We start from the raw sequence: 10,957 nt of genomic DNA, 5'->3' as shown, positions 1-10,957 counted from the left end.
AGGCTTGATGTTTGACTCTTAGAATTTTATACACTGTAAATGTAAAGATCCAAGGGAAGGGTAGAGACATCCAGAAAATATCTATTATTTATGCTTTACTGTAGTTGAATGACCTAAAATAACTTTCTGGGAGTGAGTAAAGAGGCTATGAGGCCTGGTCCCTCTGGAGAGAGGAGGGTGGTGGTCTGATCTGCAGCCCAGAGCCAGGATGTGGGTGAGGCTACAGGCATGTTTCTGCTACTCCCCTGGCTGCACCAACGTGCTCTCGGTACCGGTCAAGGCCAGCCAGGCGGGTAGCACCTGTGCAACTTCTGGCTGTTAGATGGACAGGAAGTGGCAGGAATGGGCCTAGGGGAGCAGTAGCTTTAGCATTGCAGCACCAGTTGGTGGACCATGACGGAGGACGGAAAAACAGCCCAGATGTTCTGTTGTTCTAGCTCAGTGCTGTCCAGTGGAACTTTGCGCTGATGGACGTGCAGTGCGCTGTTCTTTACAGGAGCCACGAGTCAGTGACCACTAACAGTCAGTGAGTAGTGACTACTACTGAGCACCAGAAATGCTGCCAGTGCCACACTGAAGAGCTGAATTTTAAATTTTAAGTTGAATGTGGCTGATGGCTACCATGTTGGACATGTGACTTATGGGCCAACATCGGTCTGTACCAGAGTCCCTTACTGGCCGGCAGCTTGTGGGCCACATAGGCATATTTAGTTTGTATAGTCAAAAATATATAGAAAGAGACCAAATTTAGTTGCCAACATGTAATAAGTGGTAAATTTTAAGTGAAAACCTGACTTTCTGGCTTTTGGGGAAAATAACAGGATATCTAGCAACACCAAGCCAGCAGTCCCTCAAGGCACCATTGTACTGGAAATTATCAGTGGTTATTTTGCTTTTCTTCTGTTTTACACCCCACCCACTTTCCTCATTTATCTGTGAAGCTGCCACAGGCATTTGGTTTGGGGATCCCTGTTTGAAAAACAACACTTCAGATTCACCCTTATGAAAATAAGTTAATTAAACTCCTAAATTTGAGGTGCCTTTTAAAATATTAATTAGAAGGTGCCTCTGTCAGACAGACAAAAAATGGGGCCCAAGTCCAGGAAGGCAGGGCTTCAGACTCTGAGCAAGCAGGACTGAACGCGGTGTCTGTCTGTTCCAGGTGGGCGGCTCTGGGCAGGTCCCGCTGCCCCGGCATCTTCACATTTGGAATGTGAAGCCAAAGCACTAAGACCCTTGCTTAGCGATACATTTAAAACTTAGAAAGTAACATTTTCATTTAAGTTATAACTTTTACATTTGGTTAAGAATATCAATTTTGACAGAAACTGGTGAGAATGAAACATGCACGGGAAGAAAGGCACTTTTTTTTTTGTTAATAGAGTGCTGGAGCCTACATGGAGGAAATGAAAGAAAAGGTTCTTTTCATACGTTTGCTGGGTTAAATAAGCTCCTTGGTCATAATCTAATATATCCTGCAAGAAAGGAACTGCATTTTGAGCCTATCAATATAAAATGGTCTCACTCACACAATTTTCCTTGTTTAGTAGCATTGTTAATTTGGAATGACAAAGGAACCAAAAATAGAAAAAGAAATTAAATTCAGATGGAACATAACATCACCAAAAGCCCTTAAAAATAGGCTATGAGTGTAAGTGTGAGCACAACAAAGGGGATCAAGAAGAAGAGAGTGGAAGTGATCTTTCTGAAAGATACTATGTAGGAAAGCAAACAGGAAGGGGAAGGAAAGAAGATGTACCAACAGAGGTGCAAAAAAAAAAAAAAAGCAATCATAAACTGCTGCCAAAATCCAATAGTAAATGAGAAAAAGAGTATCCTATAGACTAGGACTACATCATTACAAATGATGGCCAGCAGAACTTGTCAGGCTTTTAATGTGACTGGGTTGTTGTTTTTTTTTTTTAAATGGCAGGACATTTGGTCATGAGAAAATGCTAGGAAACAAACATCTGAGCATAAGCTGTTAATAAATGCAGGGAGGTGAGAACAACCAGTCAGAATTCTGCTCTCAAATAGTTACCAAGTTGGAGAGATAGAAGAGAGCAGAGACCAACATGTGGGAGACAGATGACAGCTTAATGCATTTGGAGGGCCATTGTGTAGTTTTTACTTTTAAATAATCCTATTTCTTTCATTTTGCAATAGGGTTTGAAATGTGGATAAGAGTTCACCAGGTGGGCAAAGGAAGAAGAGAGATTCTATGGACAGGGGCCAGCATGCTCAAAGGCTGAGAGACTTAAAATAGGGGAAACTACGCAGAGAGGGTTGGTGGAATGGCTTCTGTGAGTAGTAGAGTTGTGTATAATGATTTGGAATTTGGGGAAGGGGAGGGGAACGTGAGGGAAAAACTGAACATGATGGTGAGATTCTGTGTTATGGGATATAATCTTTCTTCGGTACAACCCCCAACCTTTAGTAATCTTACTAGACTTAAGAGATGCTTGATATTTGGGAATTATTTGTGAATACCAGTCTTAGGGAAGAGCTGAGACAATGGGACCAAGGTCAAGAGAACAGACACAAAGAACCATCAAGACCACTGCTGTTACATCATTTTTGTACAAATTTTTGAAAGATACCACTTTGGGAGTGAGTGGATGCTATGTGTGAAAGAGAGGCGTTGCGCCCTGGCTGGTGTGGCTCAGTGGACTGGGTGCCGGCCTGCAAACCAAAAGGTTGCCCGTTCAATTCCCCATCTAGGACATATGCCTGGGTTGTAGGCCAGGTCCCTTGTGGGGACATGCAAAAGGCAACCACACATTGATGTTTCCCTCCTATTTCTTCTCCCTCCCTTACCTTCTCTAAAAATAAATAAATAAAATCTAAGGGAAAAAAAAAGAGTCATTGCATCTGCAAGGCAACTGGGGATCTCCTTTTGATTTCCACATAGCAGGTGAACAGCTTGTAGGGCAGAGCAGAGCACTGGTGGATTGCAACCCCACTCACGGCACACTCACAGCCAGCACAACTCGTCGGGGCAGCCCCAGCCATGAAGAAGTATGCATGGGAACTCACAGGATGCTTGGGGGCGGGGTTGACTGTTACAGGTCGTGCAAGTGGGTTTTAGGCCAAGATCATCTAATTCCTAAAGAATTTGGAGATTATATTATGTGTGCATGTGTACAGTGTGTTCAGGTAACTCTGAGCAGATCACTATTTTTGGAAGCTATATTTTGAAAGGAGTGTATTTGTTTCCTAGGGCTGCCACGACACATTACCACAAACTGAATGGTTAAAAAAGAAACAAAGGGTTTTCTCCCAGAGTTCTGGAGGCCAGAAATCCAGAAGTTCAAAATCAAGGTGTCATCTGGGTTAGTTCTCCCTGTGGCTCTCAGGGCGTATCCAATTCCATGGATAGCCATTCCACTCCTGGTGGCTGCTGGCACTCCTTGGCTTATGAACTCCACTCAGTCTCTGCCTCGTCTTCACATCTCCTCCTCAATTATAAGCACACTTAACATTGGATTTATGGCTATGCAGATTCTATTTCCAAAGACCTATTTTGCAAATAAAGTTACATTTACACAATCCGCATAGACATCTTTTGGGGGCCACCATTTAACCCACTATAAGGGGAGTCATGGTGAGACATTAGGTCACTTAACAGGCAGGAAGCTCCCATCTGGTGCTAGGTGGTTACTGGCTTTACTTATTTATAGCAGCTTATGGTTCATCGATCCCTAAATACTTGTCACTTACTTGCTGGTTATTTCAGCCTGGGGAGGTTTCGTCCTTTTAAACTTATGTGGTTTGGTTTTATTCTGAGTAGGCAATTGTTTTAATCAGAGTAGCAGTTTCCATTTACATATTGCTTATTCCTGAAAGATAAAAAGTCCCTGAGTTGTTGCTGATTACTCTTTGAGTTTGAGCCTACATTTTTTATTTGCCTAGAACTTGTTTTAAGTTGTTGCCATCCTAGAGACATTATTTCCCTACTTACTAGTTCTTGTTAATTGGTTTCCATGTAAACCTTCCTATCACTGACGAGTTCTCTTTGCCAGTCTGTGTTTCAAACTAACATATGGTATCTAGTGCACCTCGGACGAGAAAGGTCACAATGAATGGATATTTGCACCTGTAGAATGCTCATTGTCACATATCCCAGTTCCCAGGGGTTTTAAAACCAGAATAAAGAGAAGGCTCTTTTTCGGAAATGGGGTTAATCATAAAATGAAATAAATTGCTCTCTTATGTTATTAAAGAATGTTAGAGGCTAAAGTTGCTGTAGATTAATGTAATCTAGTTTACACATTTTACAGACAATGAAACTAATGCATGAGAGATTGTGTCCATAAAATCACAGAGCTAGAGAGTGAAAGAGAACTAGAATCTAGTGCTTGCCCCATTTACTTTTACTGTGTACACAGGCAACAGCTGTGAGAATGAAATATGCAGGTAGATACCCCAATGAAATGAGGTTGTCTAGAATGGCAAACCTGGTCGCACCCCTTTTCAGTCATTTATTCTGAAGCATGAGAATGGCTTATCTCCAACCTTACTACAATAATTTTGCATCTTTCTAATGAACTGTATTAGTTAAATAAATAAATTCTTTGCTTTTTTGACAATATTAGTTTCTTTCCTTTTGCCAGTATCTCCCAGTGTCTGCTATTAAACTCTTCTCTTGTCCCACCTTCTGTCAGCTCTTTATTTTCTCCAAAAATCTATGGAATCTGTTACTATTTGTCCTTCTTTCCATGGCCTAATTGGGAGGGTCAGTGTTTGGGGGAGAAACAAGGAAGAATGGTGGAAAGGGATAAAGATAGAAAGAGATAAATAAGATTCTTTTTACCTTTCTATTTTTTTCTGGTTTCAGATGCCAATTCTACAATGTTGCATAAAAAAAAAAAAACCCAGAAAGAAACTAAACAGTAGTTTCTTAGTTAAGCTGTTAACTAAGGAAAGCTCAGGAAAGCTGTTAACTAACTGGTTCTAATCGTTTGGTCTATATCAGAATCTTCTCTGAATGCTCTTAAAAACATGGGTATCTGAGCCCCACACTGGACCTTCTGAATCTAAATATGTATAAGCTGGACGATGGCAGTAGAATAATTACTAAACTTCATAGAAGATCCTAATGTAAACTGAAATCTGCTAATTAATGCATTGAACTACTTTATGTAATGCAAGTGAATACTATGCACCCATCAAAAAACATAATGTAGAGCCATATGAGTTGACATTAATTAGTGCCAGAATATGTTGAATAAAAAGGTCAATGTGAAGCATGATCGGGTTTAAGATGACACTGATTTTCTAGCACAGATCATGTGTGTAACACAACACACAGCATATATAATCTGAAAGAGCAGAGTGCCAGTGTTCTACAGTGGTATTAGACTTCAAATTTCTGCTCAATGTATTTGTTTTGAAATTTTTATAATGAGTCTATTAGGAACCATGCATAATTTGGGGAAAATATTAAAATAAGAAACTGCTTAGAAACGTCTGTTCTCCTGAAACACCAATCCAAAAGAACCTATGCACCCCAATGTTCATAGCAGCACAATTTACAATAGCCAAGTACTGGAAGCAACCTAAGTGCTCATCAGCAAATGAGTGGATCCAAAAACTATGGTATATTTACACAATGGAGTTCTATGCAGCAGAGAGAAAGAAGGAGCTTATACCCTTTGCAACAGCATGGATGGAACTGGAGAGCATTATGCTAAGTGAAATAAGCCAGACAGTGAGGGACAAATTCCATATGATCTCACCTTTAACTGGAACATAATCAAACAGAAGAAAAAAGCAAACAAAATATAACCAGAGATATCGAGGTTAGGAACAATCTAGCAATAGCCAGGGGGGAGTGGGGAGGGGACAGTGAGGAGAGGGGATTACAGGAACTGCTATAAAGGACACATGGACAAAATCAAGGGGGAGGGGGAAGGTGGGGGAGGGAGGGAGGTTCAGCTGGGGTGGGGTGGAAGGATGGGGAGAAAAGGCATACAACTGTAATTGAATAAAAATAAAAATTAAAAAAAAAAGAACCTTCTGTTCTTAAATGACAATGTGAGGGAAGTTTCTGGGAAGGATTAAATTAATTAATACCATTTAAAAAAATTTACCACTGTAAAAAATGTTTTATTCATCTCTTTTCTGAGCTTACTCTTTTCAAACATTCTAAATCACAGATAGCAGCACATATTTAATTTATCTTGTAAATTAACCCTCTATCTAGAACAGGGAAGAATGCAAAATTCTCTGCCCACATTTTTCATTGTGGCAAAAGCTGAAACTCTTAATGAGGTCAGCTTACCAGCTTCTATGAGGGAGAAAGAAATAAAATGATCATCTTTCAAGCTTGGCTCATGGGCACTAGTGAAATATTTTACTATATACTAACCCTATAGTACCTTGAGTTATTAGTGAATATTTTATCGAAGAGGGAGAAATAGATTCTGTTTCCCTAGAAGACATTAAATGTTTAAAAAATTAATTTAAGAATTAATAAATCTATCATTTCTCACAGACAGGGGTATAAGTTAATCATTTTAGGTCACTGTGGAAAAAGTTCAGGAAAAGTTGACTTTCATATTTTGATTTGTAAGGTAAATAGTTTCCCTTTGCAGTGTGGCCACTCCTATGAGGACAGAAAAAGCACAGACTAGCAGGCTTATTTATGTTTCTCTGTGCTGTTTCCTTCTGTCTTTTATTCACATCCTCCATACATACCAGGGCCACATGAGTAAATGTTTGTTCAAGATGAATGTTTATGCATAAGCAACTCTTGCGATTCAGTTTCGTCGACATGGTTAATGTTTTAGAGTTCTCCGGGCACACTCGGCAAGCTTCTCTTCTGGAGATAGCACAGTTCTCAGAGTTGTCATATGGTATTGCTGCGCTACAGCTTCCCACTGGGTCTGTGTGAGCACTCTCAGCACCTTTCACGGACCCCAAAACAGGCCTCAACGTGTTATTGGTGATTAACATTAATATTTTCTAGACAACATTCAATTCAGTCATAGGAATATGGAAATACAGAGATTCCTTAGGTGTTACCTAAGGTTCTTCATAGTAATTGGTTTGTGTATAAGATATATATACCAATGTTATACATGTGTTAATATATGTACATATATATACATTTATATACACATATGGGTGTATTTATTACCTCTGTAAATAATGTTACCTTTTTCCTTATAGAGCATGAAACTTAATAAAGTCTAATATTTATTGAGCATTTACTATATACTAGGTATATTGTCTCATTTACCCATTGCAACTACCGATCTAAATATGATATTCAAGAAGCTAAAAACATGATTCTCATTCCAATATCTAATGATCACATGCTGAAGATGTATTGACTCATTAACGAGTGAACCGACATGATTGTAAGTTGCTCAAAGAGTATTTTGAGGAACCGGGAACTAACAGCATTGAAGAGGAAGGTTAGAAGAACAGTGATCTAACGGGCAGTGGAAAACACAGTCTTTGAGGCTCTCTTTTCCACCTGACAGAAGTTACTTGAAGCTCCACTGTATCTGCCTTCAAGTTAGCGCACGACGCCACAGTCTAAGATCTTAATTCATGTACAAATCATACAAAAAAGCCTGCACGAAAGTCAGGCAAGGGAACGTCACCTATAAATGTCTAACCACTATGCTGTACACCTGAAGCTAATATAATATTGAATGTCAACTGTAATTGGAAAATAAAAAAAATTTTAAAGAGGAACGTTCCCTGTGAAATGAACTAATCCACGCGTGGGCTAGTTAAACAACGCCCAGGAAGACGCTGAAAGCACCTGCTGCAGTCTCCTCGCCTCACAGCAAGTCTCAGGTAACGTCTTTTAACACAGCCTATTGTGTAAATACTTTTATTATCCTCATTAATTTGGTGGAGTTAAGAAAATGAATCAGATTTAAATATGCTAAAGCAAATACATTTTATAAGGTCAGCTCTACTCTGTAATCCCATGTATAAATTGAGAACAGTTATATTCACATCATTTCATATTTATTACCTGGCTTTTGACTCATTTGTCTTGTTTGACTGATTTGGCCTTGTACTGTATCTGTGACTTTTAAATTACAGGCTCTGCCAAAATCTTTAGGTAGGCATACAGAATATTAATATGTAGTTCCAGCTACAAAGATTTAAGTTTGTATGCCTATGTGCATTTCTCTGTACATCGCTCTCAAATTGTAAATTAATTACTAATCATGTGACTCTTTTCACTTCCCCAAAGCTCTGGGTCAGGAAGCCCAGGTGATTATTGTATGTATTGTACAAATGAGGTCATTAAAGGTTGCTTAACTTTGACATGAAAAACTCTTCCATGACCATTGTCTTCATTGTGAATTAACCAATTGCTTAATTCACAAATATGTATTATTGTTCAGTAGACAGCAAAAACCTCCATATTATGTCTTCAAAAGATATAACCCACTGTCACTCTTATAAAAAAAAATCCAAATACCTACTTATCATGTTTTATATATTTGGGACAAGGCAAATCAAAAACTCTCTGAGGATGGATACAGGTCTTTTTTTTAATACAAAAAAAGATCCCTTGTACTCTTCTAAAAGATCTTAGTTTGGCTTGACCATTCTAATATTCCCATCTATATTGAAGTCCTCGAGGTTCTTCAGGTTAGAAAGTAATTATAAAATTATTATTATTTGTACTTGATATTCTGGCTTGTCATTGATTGCACAACTTGTAGGACCCGTTTTCCATACTCAGTTTTTGTTGTCATTGATGTGCTGAAAATAGAGATAACAAAGAAGGGTTAAAATCCTAGGCCTGGATACGTGATTTATTGTGATATTTAAAAAAAAAGTCTGTTACCTCTCCTGAATCATAAAGCACTGCCAATCACCTTCCAGAATAATATTTAAACCTCTTAACTGTGCTTATATGCAAAGTAGTTGAGCTCAGAGCTTTACGTATTTCTCTGTATGAATTCTTCGACATTTGTGGAATACCTGAGTCAGATCTGTCCTAGAATACATCTCTTTGGCACTCCGCTAGTTCTATATATATCCCCCAGCTCCCCAGGCATCCTCAGCGCTCTAGGTATTTAGGCTCACTCTTTTCTCAATACTGGCTTGATATCTGACCTCGAATTTAGAGAAAATCAGTTTTCTCCTACGTCACTGAACACTTCCTCGGCGCTTGTATTTTCCCAAGTCAGATTCTGTCCCAATTTCTGGTTTAGGAGGAAATGTGTTTTTTGTGTCTGTGCAACTTTAACTCTTCTTTCTTCCAACTCCTAAAATAGTCCAAGCAGGAAGCAGAGTCTGTTCCTTTAATCTCTCCCACCTACCCTAACTACAAGGCAGAGAAGGAGGGTAAGGATAACGCCAAACTGAGCATTAGAGAGCCTGTTCTTAGAATTGTGTCATTCTTGTCGTTCTTTAAATTTTTTTTCTCCTCCAGTCTCAGCTTCTCTGCATTTTCCTGGAGCCTTGGGTCTTCCCTCAAATTCTTCACTTTGCCCCACTTTATAACCATTGCTGGGTTTCTTCATTCTCTTCAAATTACTTAACAGAGATTTAGGGTTCCTTTTTCTTTTTTCTCTATCCACTGCTTCTCAGACCTCAAGCAAAATTTTCAACTGCATTGATGTAATTTCTTTACCCAGTCCCTTAATATTGACAATTAGGTTGTTTCCAGTTTTCCTATGTTTATAACATTGCTGCCAACTTATATTCTTGAGTTTATGTCTTTGCACACGTGCACAAATAGAACTGCAGACTAATTTTTTAAAATAGTAATTGCTGTACCGAAAACTACAAGCATTTCAACTATTAATAAATGCTGACAATTGCCCCTTTAGAGGTTTGTATTAGTTTGTATTGCCACTGATAGTATCTTGCCAATGCAGTTTATTCTTTGCCAAAACGAGTGGAAGATTGTATCTCATTGCCATTTAAAAATTTGTGAGTTAAGCCCTGGCCAGTGTGGCTCAGTTGGTTGGAGGGCAGTTCTATAAAACAAAAGGTCACAGGTTGAATTCCTGGTCAGGGCACATGCCTATGTTTCTTTCCCTTTCTCTCTCCCTCCCTCCCTCCCTTCCCCTCTAAAATCACTAAGCGTGTCCTTGGGGGAGGATAAAAAAATAAAAAGTGTGAGTTAAAGTTTAAGGACTTTCTATTTATTTTAAATAATTTTCTCTGAGGATTCCCTTTCCCTATATTGGTCATTGATAACTACTTTTTAAATATATATTAAGCCTATTAATTAATCCTTTGTTTCTTTTATACATTTGAAATATTTTCATATTGTCAGTGGTTTTTGGTTTTCCTTATGGAACACTTCCAGTGAAGAAAGTTTAAATTTCGTTTAGTAACATTTCTCAATCATTTCTTTTAATGTCTTCATTACAAAGAACTTCCTCATTCTGAGACAATCAAAAGATTCACCTTGACTTCTTCTAGTGTTTTTACAGTTTTCCTTTTTATATTTTTATGTTTAAAACTCTGAACTCTCTGGATATTCTTAGAGTAAAATTTAAGGAAATCTAGTTTCTTCCAGATGTTTCTATTATTCCTTCTCTACTTAATGACTAATCATGTCCATTTATTATGACTTAAAAATGACACTTTTATGCATATTAAATTTCCATATTTATTTGAGTATAATTCTAAATTTCTATTCGGTTATATTGTTTTGCTAGTCTAATTTATTAGTTGTAATAGTCTGTTATGTTGTTATATAAATTATTCCTGATACACCAGTTGCATAAACAAAGGTTCATTTCTTGCTCAGATTCGATGTCACTGTGGGTTGGCAGGTTCTGACGAGTGCATGGGGGGTCTTTGCTTCACACAGTCACTCACAGAGAAAGGCTGGTTGAGGTGCCACCGCCTTATGACACCAGACATAATCTTAGTAGTCTAAAATATGATCGGCTTATCCCATAAGCACTTGAAAAAAGCATATATACATATTAAAAGCAACAGCAACAATGACTTTTTA

Source organism: Desmodus rotundus, chromosome 10, assembly GCF_022682495.2.
Source record: "Desmodus rotundus isolate HL8 chromosome 10, HLdesRot8A.1, whole genome shotgun sequence".
Lineage (NCBI taxonomy): Eukaryota > Metazoa > Chordata > Mammalia > Chiroptera > Phyllostomidae > Desmodus > Desmodus rotundus.
The sequence above is the reverse complement of the archived record's forward strand: the minus strand, read 5'-3'. Positions refer to the sequence as shown.